Source organism: Bombyx mori, chromosome 14, assembly GCF_030269925.1.
Source record: "Bombyx mori chromosome 14, ASM3026992v2".
In the NCBI taxonomy this organism is placed as follows: domain Eukaryota; kingdom Metazoa; phylum Arthropoda; class Insecta; order Lepidoptera; family Bombycidae; genus Bombyx; species Bombyx mori.
Genome location: NC_085120.1, coordinates 2,150,887 through 2,175,633, shown reverse-complemented (window position 1 = coordinate 2,175,633; position 24,747 = coordinate 2,150,887). Strand labels below are relative to the sequence as shown.

General features: G+C 37.6%; 1 protein-coding gene across 1 annotated transcript in view; it reads right to left on the bottom strand.

The window, feature by feature from the left end:
• Nucleotides 1-24,633, bottom strand: part of LOC101740576 (glucosylceramide transporter ABCA12) — a 116,781-nt gene extending 92,148 nt beyond the window's left edge. The window contains exon 1 of the mRNA XM_038015485.2: nucleotides 24,471-24,633. The gene's annotated coding sequence lies outside the window, so the exon portion shown is untranslated. The remainder of the gene's footprint in view (nucleotides 1-24,470) is intronic.
• Nucleotides 24,634-24,747: the final 114 nt, after the last annotated feature.

Here is a 24,747-nt window from a genome sequence, read left to right as displayed (position 1 = left end):
CATGCCTTAATGGTGGTTTTGTATCTATAAGTCGAGGTTCAAATCCGAAGATAGATCAATACGGCCGTCTGGTGTAGTGGTAAGTGATATGGTCACTACACAAGGGGGTCGCGGGTTCGAATCCCGCCAAGGGAAGATATTTGTATGATAAATATAAATGTCTTTCCAGGGTTATGGGTGTATATTAATTATACGTATGTGTATAATAAAAATATTATATTTATTTCCGTTATCTGGTACTTGTAACACAAGTTCTTTACGAACTTAGCACGAGACTAGTTAACGTGGCGTGATTGATAGTAAATATTTATATTTATATTTTATTATTTATATCCAGAAACCAGATCAAATCCCAGTCAATCTCTAAATAACAATTACTAATTAGCGTCTCTGCCTATGTATACAAACCAGTGATGGGTTCTGTGGCGAGACAGCTTTTGTCTCTGACTTCATGCCACAATGCGAGTGACAGAATTGTCAATTCAGCTCCGATAAAAATCTGAATCGCGCTAATGACATTCGCAAGACAAGTTTGCATTTATTATTATATTAGCGGCCCGCTCCGGCTCCGCTCGGGTCAACAAAAATTTCAATGATATTTAACGTTGTTTTATTTTTTAAATAAAAGAACACTCATTGCGGCATAACTATAATAGTTAGATATATGCTTTAGCGACACTTTTTGTAAATAATAATGTGTTCTACAAAGTCGTAGTAAATTATTTTATTCTATCATCAATCGTTTTCGCAGGGCACGCGATGTAAATAATATTTTAGGTAATTTTTTACACCTTGGGTTACATTATTGAAGTTTTAGTAAAGCTCCCTAATTTTTTTCAAAAAAGAATATGGCCTATGTCACTCGGGAATAGTGTAGCTTCCAAACATTGAAAGAGTTTTCAAATCGGTTCAGTAGTTTTGGAGCCTATATAGACCGTTATGACTGTCGGTACTTGAACCATTGTACCATGGTTCACTTTGACCTAAGCCAATCTCACATAGACAGCAAGGCATCAAACATGTGGCTCAAAACAGGAAGTCTGTTCCCCGAAACGGAAGGATTTTTAATTGCCATACAGGACCAAGTAATAAACACAAAAAATTACAGAAAATATATTATTAAAGATCCCACTATTAGAGACGATAAATGCCGCAAATGCAACACCCAGCCAGAAACCATACAGCACATAACTGGAGCATGTTCAACCCTTACACAGACAGATTACACTCACAGACACAACCAACTTGCTAATATTATCCATCAACAACTGGCTCTCAAACATAAATTGATACAAAATACAAACACACCGTACTACAATTATAAACCACAAACCGTTCTTGAAAATGACTCCTGTAAACTTTATTATGATCGCGCTATTCTTACCGATAGGACGATTCACTACAATAGACCGGATATCACTTTACAAGATAAAAACAATAAAGTCACCTACATTATTGACATTGCAGTCCCGAATACCCACAACATTCAAAAAACGTTTACAGAAAAGATGACAAAATACACAGAACTTAAAGAAGAAATAGTTAGAATTTGGAAACAGAAAAAAGCTTACATAGTCCCAATAATAATCTCAACCACTGGAGTTGTTCCAAACCACATCCACAACAGCTTAAAGCTTCTAGATTTAAAAGATAACATATTTATTTCACTACAAAAGGCAGCTATCCTAAATACATGCAGAATAGTGAGAAAGTTCATGCAGCTTGAAGAAAACCAAACTTACTACACGCAATAAAAACTAGCATAATTATTAACTCATAACTAAAGTATATTACTTGGCCAAAAGCTCGTATATACAGTTCCACCGGCTCTGTCGACAGACTGAACTGAGAAAGGGGAAACATATGAAAATAATAATAATAATAGCGGTGGTTGGTTCGAAGTAAGTATCAGTTGAATGGAATATTTGAAATGTATTCAACTGATAATTAATTTTAGTAAATGTATCTTTTTTATTTGATTGGTTTTGTTAATTTTAATTATGTTTCAATGATACTATGTACACATATGGACTTGTTGTTGTTGTCGGAAATAAAATAAATCATTCATTCATTCATTTAATACAAACAAACAAATCTTTCCTCTTTATAATATTAGTATAGACAAGATCCGGACATAATCGAGACCGTTGTACCGAGTATCATTATCCACTTATTGAAAGACCTTCGCCTTCATGATCAAGTCTTTCAAGGAAATTCGTCCAAAGCGATAAACACGGGATGCGAAAACTGCAGTCTATGGTGTTTGGATGATATCAATTTGGATAATATATAGCAAATAAGCCTACAAGGATATTATCAACTAGAGACACGCCCTCGCTTCGCTTCGGTAACATTAAAACACACATGAAACCAAAAAAAAAAAATTAAAAAAAAATTTAAAAAAGTAGCCTATGTTCATCAGGGACAATGTCGGCTTCTAATGGAAAAAGAATTTTTCAAATCGGTCCAGTAGTTTCGGAGCCTGTTCGAAACAAACAAACAAACAAATCTTTCCTCTTTATAATATTAGTATAGATATAGATATTGAGGCTTGTTGGCTTGATATTTGCTTGTTGTAGATGGTGTGCAAGTCAAAGAGATACGCAGTTCAGCGCATGTAGATCAGCGCATAGGTACCACCACCCTGCCTATTTCTGTCGTGAAGCAGTAATGCGTGTCGGTTTAAAGTGTGGGGCAGCCTTTGCACTGTAAAAATGGAGACTTAGAGCTCTAGGTGAGTGACGTCATTAGCACGGTCGATGTCGATGTCTGTAACACAAGATGGGCCGTGAGCTCGTCCGTACATATCTATATATATATAAAAATGTATTGCTGTTCGTTAGTCTCGCTAAAGCTCGAGAACGGCTGGACCAATTTGGCTAATTTTGGTCTTGAAATATTTGTGGAAGTCTAGAGAAGGTTTAAAAGGTAGATAAATATGAAAATGCTCGAAATTAAATAATAATAACAATTTTGTTTTCTCATTGATCTGTCCTCCGACAGACGGATTCCTTTTGTTTGTTTTAAATATATTTTATACAAAAGCTTAGGTCTTTTATTTATCGATTGAGGCACTACGAAGTCTGCCGTGTCAGCTAGTTAGCAATAAATTTTAAAAACTTAGAGTTCATGGCTTGAGGAAGCTGACGGTATTTCACATTGTGATATCTATAGCGTTAAACGCAGTTGTAACGCGCAAAGGTTGCGATAGAAATGTGCAAAAGGAGTTGTTGTATTATTCCAAAGCGCCGAACATAACCTATCATTTGTTATTCCACATATTTATGTATCAGTTTTACTTTATTTATCTATTATGACAGAAAATATTAAAACAAAAAATCAAAAATGTACAATTATGATTCTAATTTGAATTCTTAATTGCTCCTTGGTGGCTCGCGATTCAAAGTCATTACGTGTATATAACAATTAACTGTCGGATAATATGTTACGCAATATTTCCTATGTACATAGGAAACTATTATATTTAAATACGCAATTAATTATATAATTAAATTATTATTTATATTTAAGTTATGAATCCTGACTTGGTTTCAGAATAAATGTGTTGAATATTTTTTTTTTACTTAGATGGGTGGACAAACTCACAGTCCACCTGGTGTTAAGTGGCTACTGGAACCCATAGACATATACGACGTAAATGCGCCACCCACCTTGAGATTTAAGTTCTAAGGTCTCATGTCTTTGAAAATTTTGCGTTGCCAAAAATATCTCTGTCCAAATTTAATATGATATTATTTGCATTCAAAACAATAAAGTGTTTTCCACGTTATGACGTAATACAATGTAATAAAAGCGATTGGCGAGGCGTTTGGCTCAAGTATTAACGTAATTACACTTAATTCAAGTTGATATGTGTCTTGTGATGTACAGACGTGCACAGAAATACAGAAATAGAATTTTATACTGGTGGTAGGACTCTGGTGAGTCCGCACGGGTGGGTACCACCGCCCTGCCTCTTTCTGCCGTGAAGCAGTAATGCGTTTCGGTTTAAAGTGTGGGGCAGCCGTTGTAACTATACTTGAGACCTTAGAACTTATATCTCAAGGTGGGTGGCGCATTTACGTCGTAAATGTCTATGGGCTCCAGTAACCATTTATCACCGGGTGGGCTGTGAGCTCGTCCACACATCTAAGCAATAAAAAAAACTTTATAAATATGCTGACGCGGGAATCGACCCTGGCTCCCGTCCGCATGGTGGTCATACGATTCTAATCTTCTAATATTTAAATTGAGTGGTTTTGTGTTAATGTTTTGTTACATGACGTTGCATAGTTACTCAGCATGCTGATTGACTTCGACTGCACTGTCAAAGCTCCGTCGGAAGCGCTCGGGGAGTTGTTAGTAAGCCAACCTCTACCGGGTGAGTCCTGGGGCTCGCCCACGAGAGCCAGTCAAGGCATAAAGGCCCCCAGACTAACAACCAACCCCCCACAACAACAAGAAAAGCTTATCTTTTTAAGTTGAGTGTTTGTGCAACTGGTTTGACATTCCGGGAGACGTTTTTCCATTGTATCAATAATGAGACTTTTTCTGTGGACTTTTTGGAGGATCCCGCGAAGTTACGTTCAGCGGCTTTGTTTCATTTTCCCACATTTGTGCACTTTCATAGATACTAAACAGTTAATAAACCACTGTTATTACACATTAAAAAGTGAAGATACACTAAATAGACAAAATAAAACAAACCACACAACTTCACTGCTCGCGTTCCCGCCAAAAGTCCTCCTGTCGTGTTTTTTTTTTTTAAGAGATTTTATGACCTGGTAACTAAGACCTTTAAGTCATGTCTTATTTTACTTTATATTCTTAATTTTATGAAAAATGATAATATGGAGTGAAATGAAATGAAGATGATTAATTTGAGACATTAATCAACTGGGATGAAATTTAATGAAATGAAATGATATGTGATGAAATATAATCGCAGTAAAATGGTGGTCATTTACTAAGATTTTTTCAGTGGACTTTTTGGAGGAACCCGAGAAGTTACGTCCAGCAGCTTTGTTTCATTTTCCCACATTTGTGCACTTTCACAGATATTAAACAGTTAATAAACCACCATTATTACACATTTAAACCTGAAGAAACACTAAATAGACAAAATAAAACAAATCACACAAATTCACTCCTCGCGTTCCCGCCAAAAAGTCCTCCTGTCGTGTTTGAGCGAAAAATGCACAGATAATATAAGAAAATTAGCATAAACATTTCGTTTCACGCTTTGAGATTTTGAACAATCACTATGTTCAAGACGTCCTATGTTGCCTGTTCGCGATTGTACATAAAAACAGACAGTTCATGTTGATTCTAAGTAAACACGTCAATACTTGTAGTGCATGAGATTGACCTTTGCTTGAGTAATAATTTAATACAAAGAGCACGCTGCTTGCTCTACGAATATATTTTGTAACTAAAATTCATTTTTTGTGTTACCTCTAAGGTCGAGTTAGTGTTATATATTTATATTTATTTATAGTAAATATTTATATATTTATATATTATTATATGTATATTTTTTTTTCTATCACTTAAAATATGCACTCATGGTATCGACGTCAGCGCATTGGTAATTTTTCAATGCCCTTCATTGCTAGAAGAAAACCCTAATCAATAAATAAAGGACTAAAGTTGGAAGTATTATTCTTTATTTTTCAAATAAAATTCATTGTAATTTAGAATTTATTGGTAGCCCTGCAATACTGGCTAGTTAAGTTATTATTTATTACAGAAACGGCAACATCATAGGCAAGGACCTATTATTTGCTTCATCGAATTTCACTTCTTCCTTGGCGGTATGAGGTTAACCCAATTATTGTTAAGTGAGATGAAAACAGATTGAAAAAAAAACCCGATTACACTATTTGGTTTCAAAGCGCCGTATAATGCGCCGCGGCTAGACCATGAATTAGACACTCACTAAAAACCTGTTTATATTACGTAAATGCTAACCTGTCTGTAATATTTAGCTAAGGCGCATAATATCCGTTCACGTCTGTCCGGTAAGTTTCCGTCTGTTCCTTGCACTAGAACCAGATCGGACGGCCTCTCTTGGCGGAGTCGAACCTACAAACATTATCTTGTCTTCGTTTGCAGACGAGCATATCTGATGGGTTACCATCGCTTGAGGAAATCAGTGATATCAACGGCACAGCCGAGTAGCTGACTTCAGCGCAGGACTCTTTTAAGCTTTAGCTTGAAGAAGAACACGTCGTAGCGCACAGGAAACATGATGGTTGTTTATTCTGGATTTTACGGCCAGATCATGCATGGGAGCTCAGCTCTGATGGTAATACTTAAACCTTTGCATCAGACGCACATTGTCCGCTGCGATCTATTTATCATTTGTACATTTAATATGGCGAATAACAAGGATACACTTTTCGAATTATACGACTTAAGGTGTAGTTTTATCGTTTTCTTACTCTAATTACTTAGATAAATGTTAGCTTTAAAAATGGTCACATTATTAATACATAGAAAACTAGTTACGAAATGTTTTATCAGTTTTGTTCATGGATCTACACAGACTCTAATATAACCATTAGATTAAGACAGAGAAGATGACAGTGGTCACACGCCAGTGGTTTTTTTTTCTATCATTCGTTGATAGGTACGGGGCTATTCCAGCCTCGTTCGGGTAGGTGAGCTCACGCGCTCAACCTGTGAGAATTTGCCAACACTAGCCCTAGCAAGAGCAGTGCTTCACAGAATCTACTACCTCATGGGCTCAACCTGTGAGAAGTTGCCAACACTAACCCTAGCAAGAGCAGTGCTTCACAGAATCTACTACCTCATGGGTTCAACCTGAGAGAATTTGCCAACACTAGCCCTATCAAGAGCAGTGCTTCGCAGAATCTACCTCACGGGATCAACCTGAGAGAATTTGCTAACACTAGCCTTAGCAAGAGCAGTGCTTCACAGAATCTACTACCTCATGGGCTCAACCTGAGAGAATTTGCCAACACTAGCCCTATCAAGAGCAGTGCTTCGCAGAATCTACCTCACGGGATCAACCTGAGAGAATTTTCTAACACTAGCCTTAGCAAGAGCAGTGCTTCGCAGAATCTAATTCACGGGCTCAACCTGAGAGAATTTGCCAACATTAGCCCTATCAAGAGCAGTGCTTCGCAGAATCTACCTCATGGGCTCAACCTGTGAGAAGTTGCCCACACTAACCCTAGCAAGAGCAGTGCTTCACAGAATCTACTACCTCATGGGTTCAACCTGAGAGAATTTGCCAACACTAGCCCTATCAAGAGCAGTGCTTCGCAGAATCTACCTCACGGGATCAACCTGAGAGAATTTGCTAACACTAGCCTTAGCAAGAGCAGTGCTTCACAGAATCTACTACCTCATGGGCTCAACCTGAGAGAATTTGCCAACACTAGCCCTATCAAGAGCAGTGCTTCGCAGAATCTACCTCACGGGATCAACCTGAGAGAATTTTCTAACACTAGCCTTAGCAAGAGCAGTGCTTCGCAGAATCTAACTCACGGGCTGAACCTGAGAGAATTTACTAACACTAGCCCTAGCAAGAGCAGTGCTTCGCAGAATCTACCTCACGGGCTGAACCTGAGAAAATTTTCCAACACTAGCCCTATCAAGAGCAGTGCTTCGTAGAATCTATCACCGGATCGGAATCGCGACCCACTGAGAAGATCCGGCGAGAAACTGAGTGGGCTTCACGGAAGTGGCTGTCTGACATACATAAGTGTATGGTGTATTAGAACACTCCGTGTAAAAAGACCGGAAAAGTCAGTATTTTATTAAAATAAAAATTGTCATTTTAGTTAGATTGACCCTTGACCGTTGACCCTGCGCGTCAATTTATGATTGTTTGTGTTCCATTGCGTGCGATCCGAAAATTGTTGCAAAAATACAAAAGTGTACAAAATGTAGCTGATACAATAAATTCACTTTCGAGAATCATTTAGAATACACTTTACAAGCAAAGGCCCTCCTTTAATCATTTTGTTTATATATAAAATAATATATTTATTTTGTGCGTGTGTTTGTCACTGAACTCCGTCTAAACGGCAGGACCGATTTTAATGACATTTTCGTGTACCTTCAGATAGATTCGAGAATGGTTTAGATTTACAAATCAGTCCGGCAGATGGCGCGGCAATCGGTATCTAGGTTATTTACCTTTCCTAGAAATAATTTATATGGCAAAACAACGATTGCCGGGTCAGCTAGTTTTATTTATAAATTTTAGAAACCTCACAGAAAATCTTAGATAAATTGAGAACGAAATTCAAGAGAAATGAAACATATATCTAAGTTTTTTTTTTTTTTATTGCCCTTGTAGGCAGACGAGCATACGGCCCACCTGATGGTGAGTGGTTACCGTTGCCCATGGACTTCAGCAATGCCAGGGGCAGAGCCAAGCCGCTGCCTACCGCTTAATACTCTCCACAAGCCTCGTTTGAAGAAGGACATGTCATAGCGCTCAGGAAACACCGTGGAGGGGAGCTCATTCCATAGCCGGATGGTACGTGGCAAAAAAGATCTCTGGAAACGCACTGTGGATGACCGCAGTGGCTCCAGGTAGTATGGATGAACTCTACTCCGGTGGCGGGCGGTGCGATGGTAAAAACGAGATGCCGGTATCATCTCGAATAATTCCTCAGAGCACATATATCTAAGTTGATTTAGGACAGTTCCGCGTGGATTGACGCACTTATTCTACTTGTATCGATTCAGCATGTACATCAAAATAACAATAGTATCGAATGGAAAAGTACAATTGACGATTTCATAGTTTATAGCGATTACTACCAGACAACTATATTTTTTTTGCTTAGATATGTGGACGAGCTCACAGCCCACCTGATATTAAGTGGTTACTGGAGCCCATAGACATCTACAACGTAAATGCGCCACACACCTTGAGATATAAGTTCTGAGATCTGAGATTACAACGGTTGCCCCACTCTTCAAACCGAAACGCATTCTGCTTCACGGCAGAAATAGGCAGGGTGGTGGTACCCACCCGCGCGGACTCACAAGAGGTACTTTATATATAAACTAATAATATAATAATACTAATAATATAATACTATATATATACAAATGAATTGCTGTTCGTTAGTCTCGCTAAAACTCGAAAAAGGCTGGACTGATTTGGCTAATTTTGGTCTTGAATTATTTGTGAAAATCCAGAGAACGTTTAAAAATTAGATAGATACGAAGTTGCTCGGAATTAAATAAAAATAACAATTTTGTTTTTCCTTTTTTTTGTTTTGTTTTAAGTTATTATATTTTATACAAAATTTTAGGTCTTTTATTTATCGATTGAGGCACTACGAAGTCTGCCGGGTCAGCTAGTCTTAGATAAATTATTAGGGTAATATTTATCTTAAAAGAAGGACAATAACAAAACGATATTACTTCTACAGTATGTTCGTAAAAGATTTAAATATATAATAAGTTTAAATAATCACAAACATTATGGCTCGTTTCGATTGATTTAGTTATTAGTTAACATAGAATTAATTTATAAAATGTTCTCGTATGAGATTCGGGTCAAGACTACAGCCGTGACCGATGGGTGTTGCATAATTATATTTTTGTGACTTATCAAGATTTATGTGGCTCTCACCTGTTATTTTGTTCGAGTGGTATTTCGCGAGATTGACCCTCGTGGATTATTGTCGAAGGCTTTTTTATAATACTAATTGTCGGTAGTGTGACGTTGTCAGAAGATCCTCACTTCGGTAACAAATTGTTCAGCTTAAGACACATGTGCGCAACACAGTTATTAGCTGGATAGATGATCCTCGAGATGAAGAATCTTTTCAATTGTTTTTTACTTCCTGATATCTGTGGACTCAGTAAATATACCAAAAACAGTACAGTATTCAGAAAAACAAACAGTACAGTAACAGCGGGTACCAATTTTTCTAATGAAATACGTACTTAACAAATATTCATGATTGACTTCCACGGTGAAGGAACACCATCGTGTAATAAAAATCAAACCCGTAAAATTATAATTTGCGTAATTACTGCCGGTAGGACCTCTAGTGAGACGCACGGGTAGGTACCACCACCCCGACTATTTCTGCCGTGAAGCAAATAATGCGTCTCGGTTTGAAGGGTGGGGCAGCCGTTGTAACTATACTGAGACCTTAGAACTTATATACCTCAAGGTGGGTGGCGCATTTACGTTGTAGATATCTATGGGCTCCAGTAACCACATAACACTAGGTGGGCTGTGAGCTCGTCCTGCCATCTAAGTAATAAAAAATAGAAACGGGAGCTCGCCGTTTACTCATTTAGTATACTAAAAATATATTCACACTAAATATTAAATAAATATTCGCTGGCTATGTAAGGCAATGTCAAGAAGCACTTTATTTAGTTACAAGACCTTCTTTTACCTGTTTAATTTGATTATTGGCACCAAAACATAATTAACATTTGTTTGGTTAAGATTATAAAATATCCGAGAGCATTCAAACCTTATTTATTGGTTATAGCGGGGCCATTGTCCACCTTACATTAGTACGAACCTCTTGAACTTAATTTTGTTTGCATTTAACAATCAAGACTTATTTTGAGTTTTATTTACATATTCTTTTGAAAACATTTCAAAGTTAATAATGTCAATGCTCTTGCAATTTTATATTGTTATATTGGTAGAGGAATCATATTATATACATTTTTTTTAATGGACTGGTATATCAGCGGCTTATGTTTAATGTGTCCCTAATTTTATAATAAAAGAGAGCAAACATATTCAGTGCTCTTATTGCGAATTTTTTAACGTTCTCGATAGCGTAAAAGTTAACTCGATGCAGTTTGGAACAGCGCCCCTAGAGGCAAACTTAGGCAAACGTTCCATACAGAATACATTTTAGAAGTCGTCGTGGCCTAAAAGATAAGACGTCCGGTGCATTCGTGTTGAAGCGATGCACCGATGTTCGAATCCCGCAGGCGGGTACCAATTTTTCTAATGAAATACGTATTCAACAAATGTTCACGATTGACTTCCACGGTGAAGGAATAACATCGTGTAATAAAAGTGAAACCCGCAAAATTATAATTTGCATAATTACTGGTGGTAGGACCTGTTCTGAGTCCGCGCGGCTAGGTACCACCGCCCTGCCTGTTTCTGCTGTGAAGCAGTAATGCGTTTCGGTTTGAAGGGTGGGGCAGCCGTTGTAACTATACTGAGACCTTACAACTTATATCTCAAGGTGGGTCGCGCATTTACGTTGTAGATGTCTATGGGCTCCAGTAACCACTTAACATCAGGTGGGCTGTGAGCTCGTCCACCCATCTAAGCAATAAAAAAAAAACTAATTTGAGTTAACTTTTACGCTGTCGAGAACGTTAAATACTCGCAATAAGCACACGAAGGCGGAGATGATATATCTACTGGTGGCGGTGGTGGTGTGCGGGCTGTGGGATCGGTACGTAACACTATTGCTTGATAAACATTTTATAGTAACGCTCCTGGCCTTTTCATTTTCATTTCCATTTTTCATTATTATTATTTTTTTTAATTATATATTTTGACTTGTTTTTTCGTTTAATGTAAATATTTCTAAATATAAAAAAAAAAAAGAGAAAAAACAAAAAAAAGCTCGCTGAGTTTGTTTCGCCGGTTCTTCTCAGGACTGTGGCTTTTTTCGGAACCGGTGGTAGAGTTAACATTGCTATTTATATTTTGACATTCAACAAGTGTGCTATGCTGACATCCAAGTTGAAATAAATGATTTTGAATTTGAAGGAACTTATAACAGACAGCTGTTAGTCATAAATCTTTTTTTATTTATTTTTTATTGCTTAGATGAGTGGACGAGCTCACAGCCCACCTGGTGTTAAGTGGTTACTGGAACCCATAGACATCTACAACGTAAATGCGCCACCCACCTTGAGATATAAGTTCTAAGGTCTCAATTATAGTTACAACGGCTGCCCCACCCTTCAAACCGAAACGCATTACTGCTTCACGGCAGAAATAGGCAGGGCGGTGGTACCTACCCGAGTGGACTCACAAGAGGTCCTACCACCAGTAAGTAAGTAATTCGGATAGTAATTATCTATATATTAATACGTGAAGCAAAAACTTTGTATCCCTTTTTTAGGAAAATTGCGCGGACGGAGGAGTATGAAATTTTCCACACTTATAGAGAAAATAGAGAAGAAGTGCACAGTGCTAATATTTTTTTAAAATAATGCATAAATGATACATTAAATCAATAAAGAAAACGTTACCTACACTACATGCCATGTATTTGACGCACACACCACGCATGCATACTATTTATTGTCAAACTTTTGTTCTTGACGTCTGTTGCCAAATTGAGAATAGATTAAATATTGTTTGTCTTTGTTAATATTTTTTATAGTGTAGTCTTGGCGAAATTTGTGATTATAGAAGTATACAATATAATCATAATAGTGTACAAACTTACAATTCCAATTAATTATAGTCGAGTTTCGACTACTGCGGGACCACTGGTAATTATAAAAACATGACGTCTGTCGTCATTTTTTCTGATTGTTTTTTTCCTGTAAGTACCGGCTTCAGCTGGTTTATATCACCATATAATTTCCAACTTACACGTTTGTTTTAATTTTGTTATATACGTAATCTTGCGTGATCATTGCAACAAGCAAAGTGATGAATGAAATTTATTGGCGGTGTTGTGCGTATATTGTCACTGACATTACCCACGTCATTAAGACTTCATCCACCATTCGGAAGCTTATATGAAGAACAATGAAGACATTTATATTCTGTACAATTAATGAGGAATACGGAAGTTTACGGAGATATGATTCAAGATTAAGAATTGCGTTAATGAAATATTTTCGAAGCTCACATTAGTATCTGATATCTCCAAATCATTTATACGAGAATACACTTCACAAATGATGTTTTTTTTTTTCCTACTTATGCTGATAGCCTTGAGAGGCTATTTCAGCTTCACCCTAACGTTTGTAGGTGAGCTCGCTGGGCTCAACCGGAGAGTTGCTAACACTGACCCTAGCAAGAGCAGTGCTTCGCAGAATCTACCACCGGATCGGAAACGCGACCCACTGAGAAGATCCGGCGAGAAACTCAGTGGGCTGTGTCTATGGGTTAGTTCGCTCGTCGAGCCCTTCGTCGCAAGCGACGGGTTCGACGAGAACGGTGACCGCAAATGATGTAATGGTAGGTTTATATTATAGACTAGTGACCCGCTCTCGCTTCCCTTGGGGAACTGTAATTTATTAACTGTAATTTATTGTTGATGAGTCTCGCGATGCTACCCGCGGTTGTTGTCGTACCGCGGGTAACGCCGCGGGGTGAAGCTAGTCTAATAAAAGTAACCTAAGTTATTCATTATATCATAAGCTACCTATCAGTGAAAGTCCCGCCAAAATCGGTCCAGCCGTTCCAGAGATTAGCCCGAACAAACAGACAGGCAGACAGACAAAAATTTTGTACTTGACAGGTTTTTATGGTCACGGACGAATGTCTATAGTGAATGTAATTTTAATTCCTAGGTACATACTATTAAATCGAAGGCGGAAAGACTAATTGGCTTAAGCGACATTTCGTTTAATGCGCGACATTTATCTTTGTAATTAAAGGTGCGTTTTATTTGGTATCTATATATTAATTATTATTATTATTATTAATACTTTATTTCAGTTTTTTTTTAAAATCATAACATTTTGTTAGTAGTAATTACTTATAATCTATGTTAGTAACTTAAAAAATCTAACACATAACTATCATTATATACATTTTATACCATTACATTTTTTATTTTATTTTTTCTCCTTCCAAGTGACTACTGCAAAGGCTATTGATCAGCAGTCCCTCGATCTTGCTCGATATTATTCTCAAAAGACTGTTGCCACTGTCACGAACTCGACGCAATAACGATGCACTTCTCTTCCGCATTATTGCAAAGAAGTCATCGGTGTGAAATGTCGCAAACATTGTGGATGCACTACAAAAGCGCGGCAGTGACAACATCATCCTAAACGCATTATTATATTGAACGCGTAGGGCATTGTAAGCTCTCCGCGTGTATGTGGTCCACAGACTACTGGCGTAAAAATTCTGGCAATAAGCTTTAAAAATTGTAAGTTTGACATAGCTATCGCAACCAGTAAATCTGCGGGCCAGCATATTGCATCTTACTATCAACGTGAAGCAAAAACTTTGTATCCCTTTTTACGAAAATTGCGCGGACGGAGGAGTATGAAATTTCTCACACTTATAGAGAATATAGAGAAGGAGTGCACAATGCTAATAGTAGTTTTTTTTTAAATAATGCATAAAATATACTTTAAATCAATAAAGAAAACATTAAACACACTACCATGTATTTGACACAACACATACATAAAAATATACTCTTTGTTTACTGTCAATTGGGAAGCTTTTGTTATTTTTTAAAGTCTGTGGTCGAATTGAAAATAGATTAATATTGTTTGTCTTTCATATTATTGATCTATAGTGCAGTTTTGGCGAATACCGTAATTATATTATCGAATTATAATAGTGTTTGACAATAGAACCATAATAATATTTAAACTTATAATTTCGATTAATCATAGTCGAGTCTCGACTACTGCGGGGCCACTAGTTAGCATTAACATTTCAATCTATTTAACTGAACTTCAATTAAGCTTACTCCATTCGAATAAGTGAAGAAGCTTTTTGTTATGATAATTTTTTCCAACATTTTCATCTTTAAATGGGTCTCCTGTAAAGCCTTTTACTCCTCGATGTGTACTATACGAGTGTGGTAAGCTTTCCCATCCTTTTTTTCATTTGTTTTTATTGCTTTGATGGGTGGACGAGCTCACAGCCCACCTGGTGTTAAGTGGTTATCGGATCCCATAGACATCTACAACGTAAATGCGCCACCCACCTTAAGATATAAGTTCTAAGGTCCCAGTATAGTTACAACAGCTGCCCCACCCTTCAAACCGAAACGCATTACTGCTTCACGGCAGAAATAGGCAAGGTGGTGGTACCTATTCGTGCGGATTCACAAGAGGTCTTACCACCAGTAATTACGCAAGTTATAGTTATGCGGGTTTGATTTTTATTACGCGATGTTATTCCTTAACCGTGGAAGTCAATCGTGAACGTTTGTTAAGTACGTATTTCATTAGAAGAATTGGTACCCACCTGCGGGATTCGAACACCGTTGCATCGCTCGATACGAATGCACCGGACGTCTTATTCTTTAAGCCACGACGACTTCTAGACATTTCTCTATATACTAAGATCAACGAATGACATACTTCTCCTTACCTTACTTTATACTTAGCATCGCGTATGGGCGTTGCGAATACCAGCCTATTGGCTACTGTTCGTATTAAGAGGTAAAATCGATTCAATCTCGGATATACAGCTTTGCGAGAACTATACAGAATGAGACAATGTGTTCGTATACAGCATGGGAGCTGCGCCATTGACGGGTGCTCCTGTCACAGTTCTCGTGGGAAATAATTGCGAAATGTCCCAGTTCGGAGGCAATCGTTGCGACAGGGATTGTACCGAATGCTATCCGAATTACATTTGTAGTATACAGTTTTAGATAAAAACTTATAATGTTGCTAAACATACTATTAGAGACATGTTTTTCAGTTTAATATTTTATTTATCTTCTATCTATATACTTATATATAAAATGAATTGCTGTTCGTTAGTCTCGCTAAAACTCGAGAACGGCTGGACCGATTTGGCTAATTTTGGTCTTGGAATTATTTGTGGAAATCCAGAGAAGGTTTGAAAGTCAGATAAATATGAAAATGCTCGGAATTCAATAAAAATAACAATTTTGTTTTTCTTTTGATGTGTCCCCTGTCGGACGGATTACTTTTGTTTATTTTAAGTGTATTTTATACAAAAGTTTAGGTATTTTGTTTATCGATTAAGGCACTACGAAGTCTGCCGAGTCAGCTAGTACTAATATATAAATCTACAGTGGTTTTTACGGATGTTCCGTTATAACTACTGAACCATGCATCCGATTGACTCGAAACTTGGTGTCCATGTAGAAAATACATGTACTTAATGGATAGGTTAATATTTATGTGAGCGTTGGACTCCCTAATAATAATGACAATAAATAATAATGGTAAATTTTAAATGCCCAGCGAAACGGGCGAGTACAGCTAGTATATGTATAAAGTTTTAAATTAGTCGTATGAATAGTTCGTGTGTGCACAGCCTAAGTGACAAATACTCATTTTTGTAATTACTTTTCTTGCTTATTATTAGATTGTATAAAAAAAAAACTTAGTCAATTACACAAACCTGAAACTTTTTTCAAAGTTGTAAGATTTATTATAAATTATGACCAAAAAACAAGAACTTGTTTCTCATGTTAATTGCAAAAACCTACTGTTTAGTTTTTGCTTCGACAACAGAACTTGAATTTTTTTTGACGTATTTTTTACTATTTAAGAGAACAGAGCTTAATGCTCGTTTAGCTGTAGGCTACGTGGCGCACTTAAGTAATTATGTCGATTCTTTCTTCGATCTTCTTAAGGCACCGGAATATCTAGTAGACTCCGTAAATAGGTGGGGTGGTGGTACCTACCCGTGCGGACTCACAAGAGGTCCTACCAGCAGTAATTACGCAAATTATAATTTTGCGGGTTTCATTTTTATTACACGATGTTATTCCTTCAACGTGGAAATCAATCGTGAACATTTGTTGAATACGTATTTCATTAGAAAAATTGGAACCGCCCCTAGATTCGAACACTGGTGCATCGCTTCAATACGAATGCACCGGACGTCTTATCCTTTAGGCCACGACGACTTTTAAGAGTGCGGCGCGTAGAGCACCGGTGACCTACATAGCAGGCAAAGGGTTAATATTAAGCGGCTACAGAAATCCTTAGGCTAGTACTACATTTATCGTAAATAGCGCTGACCGGTTTGAAGAACGAGGCTTGAAATCTCGATTCACGCGCCTTCGTGAACTTCAAAACAAAAGAAAAAAACTGTTATCCTTATATTTATACATACCAAAATATATATGATGTATTTTTTAATTGACTATAAATCTAATAAAGATACTTCGCACGTATATTCGATACATTAGATGGTTTTTGCTCATAAAAATTGGAAAAAAAAAACAATTTATATTAATGATGGTAGGGTGTCGTGTGAGCCGGCATAGGTATGTACCACTGTTCTACCTATTTCTACAGCAAAGCATAAATGCGTCCCTCTTTGAAGTTAGGAGCAGAGAGCGTTGAGTCTTAGACCTCATGTCTCAAGGTGGCAGCGTTGATGTCTAAACGCTTCCGTAACCACTAAGCATTAGATGAGTATAGTCTACGTCTATACTTAATATTATAAAGAGGAAAGATTTGTTTGTTTGTTTCGAATAGGCCCCGAAACTACTGGACCGATTTGAAAAATTCTTTTTCCATTAGAAGCCGACATTGTCCCTGATGAACATAGGCTACTTTTTTTTTTTTTTTGGTTTCATGTATGTTTTAATGTTTCCGAAGCGAAGCGAGGGCGGGTCGCTAGTAATATGTAAATAGATTGCTATATCTCATCTATAAGATTGACCTTAGCAATTACGTGTAATTTAATAACTGCCTGGGAATGAAGTTTTCGTTCAGTGCATGTCAAAGTGTAATTACTATTGTGATATTTTAGAATAATCAATTGTTAATTTGGGGTCTGTGTGCTTAGTGCGAGTTTTTTAACGTTCCAAATCGCCTAAAAGTTAAATAAAATTTGTATAGAGTTGGAACGTTTGTCTATGTTTGCCGCTAGGGGCGCTGTATCCAACTGCATACAAATTTGAGTTAACTTTTACGCTATCGAGAACGTTAAAAAACTCGCACTGAGCACTCTGAGGACGTACGGTAGAGTTAACGTACTCAACAATTTGAAGCTAACATTCTTTGATTAGTATTTAATTGAATATTAAACAAGATTATGCCCCTGAATTATGTATACACAAATATATCCTTGCACTAAAATTTACATTAGTAATATGGCATAAGTAGGTATATTTTAAGAACAAATTCACCTACTTTACGCTACACATTCGAACCAATTTTATTTACAAACTAGCGACTCGCCCTCGCTTCGCTTCGGAAACATTAAATTTTATTATTGAATAGTTGAGTCCCGCGATGTTACCCGCGGTTGTTGTCGTATTGCGGGTGACGCCGCAGGGCGAAGCTAGTCTAAAAGAAGCCTAAGTTACTCCTTATATCATCAGCTACCTATCAGTGAAAGTCCCGTCAAATTCGGTCCAGCCGTTCCAAAGTTTAGCCGGAACAAACAGACAAACAAAAATTGTAAAAAATGTTATTTTGGTGCATGAACCGTATATATATTCATATGGATGTAGTAGTAAAAAGCGATTATTTCATAATTACAAACAGACACTTTAATTTTATTTATATTTATAGATAATCAGAATCAATACATGAATTCGCAAAAACCCTCCCAAACAGACCGAAATGGCTTTGGAGTGGAAAAAAAATTTACATTCTGATAAGTGGTCGCTAAAATTTAAGTTGCAAAAACTGTTTTGCGTCATTACGGGTCAGTTTACATAACGATTTTGATACATTGCGTATTATACTATTGACATTAACGGGTTTGTTAGAGTTGCTTCTGGCCTAGATACCCGCCTCTGATCCGCTTTTAGGAGTGTCCTTGGAGTAAAAACATTTTATAAGACATTAGTCAATAAGTCTCACCTTCTTTACATTTATCCCAATATCAGGGTCTAAGTTAAATGTTTACTCGCTTCGGCTACTTTTTTTTATTGCTAAGATGGGTAGACGAGCTCACAGCCCACCTGGTGTTAAGTGGTTACTGGAGCCCATAGACATTTACAACGTAAATGCGCCGCCTACCTTGAGATATAAGTTCTAAGGTCTCATGTATAGTTACAACGGCTGCCCCACCCTTCAAGTCGAAACGCGTTACTGCTTCACGACCGAAATAGGCAAGGTGGTGGTACCTACCCGTGCGGACTCACAAGAGGTCCCACCACACAATGCAATATTTTTGATTTGACGTCCCCTCACCGTTTTAACATTCTTAATAAATTCATATCTCTTCCGCTTTTTTTATCTTTTCTCCCAATATGTCGAACTCAGCATAGTCTAACTTTATCGGAGATGGAGCTTTTTCACCTAGCTTCAGACATGCATATTAGTATTGGTATATGTCATTCCAGATAATGGAACAGTATTACAAGTCATAATGGAGTGGGGTGTGGTACTAATATTCCTCTTAATCCGTCGCGTAGTATGTCTTCAACATTTTTGCCTATTTGAAGTTTGATTCTTCCTTACATCTGTAATTCTTTTTTAAGGGTTTGTGTGTGTAAACTATAGAGTAATAAAGTAGATTTCATATCTATATTGTACTAGCTGACCCGGCAGACTTTGTAGTGCCTCAATCGATAAATAAAATACATAAAATTTTGTATAAAATAAACTTAAAACAAACATAAGGAATCCGTCAGACGAGGGGATACATGAAAGGAAAAACAAAATTGTTATTTTTATTTAATTTCGATCATTTTCATACTTATATACCTTTTAAACCTTCTCTGGACTTCCACAAATAATTTAATACCAAAATTAGCCAAATCGGTCCAGCCGTTCTCGAGTTTTAGCGAGTCTAACGAACAGTAATTCATTTTTATATATATAGATATATAGATTGTACACAAAAGTTTTATCTGATCATGACGTGTGAATAGAGTGGGAGAAACAGACAGAACCCATGGAAGCTTACAAAACTAGTTTTACCCGTAAAGGTCATTATCCTCGAATTTTTGTTCATACATGTCGGAATTCAAATTCGGTTTATTATTAAAATTTTAGCAATATCTTACACAACTTTATACATGTATCAACCTTGGTAGAAGATTACTATTTTTTGTTCGTACCGAATTAAATTTGATTCTGATTTTATTTGATGACTACAAAAATACTAGTCGTAGGACCTCTTGAAAGTCCGCACGGGTAGGTACCACCGCCCTGCCTATTTCAGCCGTGAAGCAGTAATGCGTCTCGGTTTGAAGGGTGGGCCAGCCGTTGTAACTATACTGAGACCTTAGAACTCATGTCTCAAGGTCGGTGGCGGCATTTACGTTGTAGATGTCAATGGGCTCCGTTAACCACTTAACACTAGGTGGGCTGTGAGCTCATCAAACGAAATATGCTATAAATAAATAAAACAGGACAAACTCTGCCATTAACTTTGAGAGGCTATTCTACTTTCACTGTGACTAGCATGTATGAGTTTGCTAACAAATCTCCTAGCTAGAGCAGTACCTGCCGACCGAGAGGGCTAGTGGTCGTGGCGCCGACGACCGCCAGTCCGGCGTCCCGAGGGGGAGGGTGATGTGAGAGATGTGCTTCGCACTAAACGCTTCACTTTCCCCCCTTTGCCTTGTCATGAGTTCTGTCTCATGCGAGGTTTGGACGTTGGTTGTTAAGCGACAGGAGGTTTTAGTCAGTTCGAGTCTGGCATACCCCGCCCAGTATCTCCAGAAAAGGGCGGAAGTCCGGCGATTTCCTCCTGACCAAAAAAAAAAGCTAGAGCAGTGCATCCGTTACTTTCACTTTCACCGTAACTCCGTTAGTTTCAGGGGTCCGACAACCGCCCCTACCCCGGTACGGGAGGTGGCTACTTTAACGTGATCATTATAGTGTACACCCAATGAGAATATCTTCATAGAAATTTGAAGGGTGGGCAAATCATTCATAATTAAAGAAAGTCTTCGATCTAATGACCCCAAGAAGAGCTGTTTCAATAAAATTTGACGCACAATTTAAAGAAGCACCAGTGCGATGAAGAGCTGGGATGTAACTCTTAAGTTAATTGCTGTATTTCTTTTCAACTGGAACTGAATTCGCTGGGAACTCATGCGGACGTATGTAACTTGAGATTGCTGTATCAAAAACCCAAACCCAAAAACAATAACTGTGACAACTCAAACAGCTTCACAAACAAACATACGGAACGCAGTACTATTATATACAGGGCTTAGAAGTAGCTACCGTAAAATATAGTAGATAGGACAAAAATCTGAATCATGAAAATGACAGTTGATGATTTTGCACACATACAGGCTGCGAATAGTGTATTTTTTTTGGATGGAAGTATTTTCGGTTGCCCGAAAGGTCTTTCCAGTTTCTTTCAGAAGTAATCTGGGAAGGGTAGGATTTGTTAACAGCTGTACGGGCTCGAGAGAAGCTGCTGTTAAATTACCTATGCATACTATCGGATCGGAATCGCAACCCACTAAGAAGATCCGTCCACAAACTCAGCGAGCTGAGGTTATGCATTAGGTTTCACGTCCAACTCTTGACGGGTCCGACAAGGCCGGATATAAGGGTCCCTATGCCTGCTCCTAGTGCTAAAGCTGCAGGGGTCTAATAATTGTGTTAATAGATCTGTCAGGACGTGTCAAGCCGCGTAATAACACCTTTTTCGTAAACTGTCATTTTCTGTGGCTATTTTTTAGATGCCTTATTAGTGAATACTTGTGACGCCAAACGAGTAGGCTTTGATGAGATTTAAGTTGATATAACTGATTTGAATTTGATTGGAGCAGCTCCGTGTTTATTATAGCCGTAGTAAAAACGAACAATGCGCAAGTTAGACACCCGACTGTGTCGCAACCAGTGGCGGCGTTCACTCGGTTTTGTAAGCCAAACTCAATTAGCCGAGTTTGAAGAGCGATGCTTAATTTTTTTTTATTTATTGAACTGATAACACGCAATTTTATGATTATCGCTAAATCTTTTATTACAACAATGTTTATAATGCTGTAAATTAGCAATAGAGCTCACGAGCCGCCTGACGTTGAATGATCACCGGAGCTCATAGAAATCAAATGCCAACCCTTCCTAAGCTCAGGTTTAAGCTTGTGTAGCTTAGTTGGCTTAGTCTTGTAAGTGGAGCCGGCATGACTGATTCGCGGTAGAAATATGCAAGATGGTACTGAGCTGGTAGCGGTCTCATACTACGGTCTACCACCAGTTCTCGTCAGTTAGCGATCGCAGCACGCCACACCGAAGGCCACTGGCCATTCTACAGCGAATCTCTTAGTATAATTTGTAAATATCTATACTAATATATAAATCTACAGTGGTTTTTACGGATGTTCCATTATAACTACTGAACCATGCATCCGATTGACTTGAAACTTGGTATGCATGTAGAATATACATGTACTTAATGGATAGGCTAATATTTATATGAGTGTTGGACTCCCTACACCAGTTGCGGGGGCGTTAATGATGGGTATCATTGTGGGGGTGAGAAATAATAATGTTAATTTTAAATGCCCAGCGAAGCGGACGTGTACAGCTAGTATATGTATAAAGTTTTAAATTAGTCGTATGAATAGTCCGTGTGTGCACAGCCTAAGTGACAAATACTCATTTTTGTAATTACTTTTCTTGCCTTTGAAGCGAGACGAACATACCGCCCACCTAATGGTAAATGGAGAGTCTGCATTTTTTTTAAAGTCTTATACTGAGATAGGCGGACGACGCAACTGTTGTTAACTCTCCACCCTTCATACCGAAAGGCATTTATGCTCTTTAGGTACCTCAAGCATGGGTCAAAGAACTATCCTTATAGCATACCTAATGCTAACGTAATACACACAAATATCAAACCAACACATTCTTTGGAATAGTACGACTTATGTTCATTGACGCTGTGAGCACGTCCAACACATAATTCTCAGAAGGTCAAACATTATGTGTCACAAAATTCACCACTGCCCGTCACTTGGGACAATTTGCTTGTCTGCCTTAGAAATAAATAAAAAGAATTGAGTTGTATTTTAAATTCAATCGTTGATCATGACGGTAACAGGTTGACTGTCAAGTCTGCGTGTGCATTAGTCAACATATCGTAAAATGGGGGGAATCGGGAGACTTTTTAAGTTGGACATTGATTTAAATCGTTTTTTTGTAGATATAGTAATAAAACAGAGATCATAATAGTTCCGGTAATTTAAATTTTCATTTACGATGCATTAAGATATAGTTTATTAAAGGATAATAATAAAAAGTTACAGAAACCCACTTACTTGTTCCTATTTACGTAGGCGTTGGGGTGAATCGGGTCGGTTGAGGGGTTAATAGAGTTTTTCGCTAGGGATGGCACTATTTAGTTGTAAGGTAGGTACCTAAACTTTAGGTAATTAATTTTTTAATATCTTTAATGAGTTATAAAACTTTGATGACTAAGTTAAACTATTTAACATTATTAAACACTAAATAAAAGTAATTTTCAGTTCAACAAAGCTAAATCTAACAACTCAACAAAAGTATTGTGACATCCCAGATTTGTCCCTATTCTACCTCTAGTTGCTATTCCATCCAGTCTACTGTACATTATGTTACGGATATTTTTAATATAGGGTTCAATTTGTGTAAGTTTGCAAACAAAAAAACGCGTTATGTATCAATTCTCGACTGTATGACATCCAGAAGTATTTATATCAAGAGAGTCCTTCTTCAAACGAAGCTTGTAATGAGTATTTATCGGTAGGAAGCGGCTTGGCCCTGCTCCTAGCATTGCGAAGTCCATGAGCGACGACAACCACTTAACATCAGGTGGCCCGAATGCTTGTCAACCTACAAGACTAATAAAAAATGCTTGCTGTCGCTGATCTAAGAGAAATTGTTTATTTGCACTAATTAGTACATACACAAGTCACATTTCACACAGTAAAAATACATATATAGTAAACTTTTCCAATTTTTTTTACTTTATTTTTTTATTGCTTAGATGGGTGGACGAGCTCACAGCCCACCTGGTGTTAAGTGGTTACTGGAGCCCATAAACATCCACAACGTAAATGCGCCACCCACCTTGAGATACAAGTTCTAAGGTCTCAAGTATAGTTACAACGGCTGCCCCACCCTTCAAACCGAAACGCATTACTGCTTCCCGGCAGAAATAGGCAGGGTGGTGGTATCCACCCGCGCGTACTCACAAGAGGTCCTACCACCAGTAAAGATATAAGTATATATCCACCAATATAAGTATTTCATAAAGATATAGAGTTCAATTAAAATAATTTGCCAAATTAAATATCTACTTAACAAAACGATTTTAATTTCTCTATACGGTCTCATCTCTGGATTCGACAATAAATTCATGATTAGTTTGAACTTTATCAGTAAAAAATTCTGTTTGTAAACTGTTTGTAAACTGAAAATCGCCGAACCTATTTTGGTTCTGTTGAAAACGTATTGCATTAGTCCGAACAAGATCTTGAGGGATACCAAAATTGATAAGGTTGCCGGGAATTTTGAAAAATTCATGAATCCGTAAAACAACCAAGTTTTAGTGGTATATCTCTTATCTAGGAGAAGATAGGAGACCCAGTACGTCCGTTTCTTTCCTGCATGCGAAATCACATTCAACTAAAAAATTAAGCTGTACTTACAACAAGAAAAAACGTTTTAAAAATTTCTCCGTCACACTTCACAGAACACCATGCGTTTTTGTTATTTCGACGCGTTTACAGTGAATTTGTGAACGGAAGCACACGTCTGTCACCCGCGGACAGCAATAAGGTACTGAAGCGAAGGTTGCTTCACTGTTACGAAGCGCTCACGACTGACGAAGGCTGTGTTCAAGCACTAGCCCCTCGATATTCCCGACATAAGGTCGGATATTCACGGTTTTCATTTTTGAAATTCGTCATTTTAAAATCTAATTGA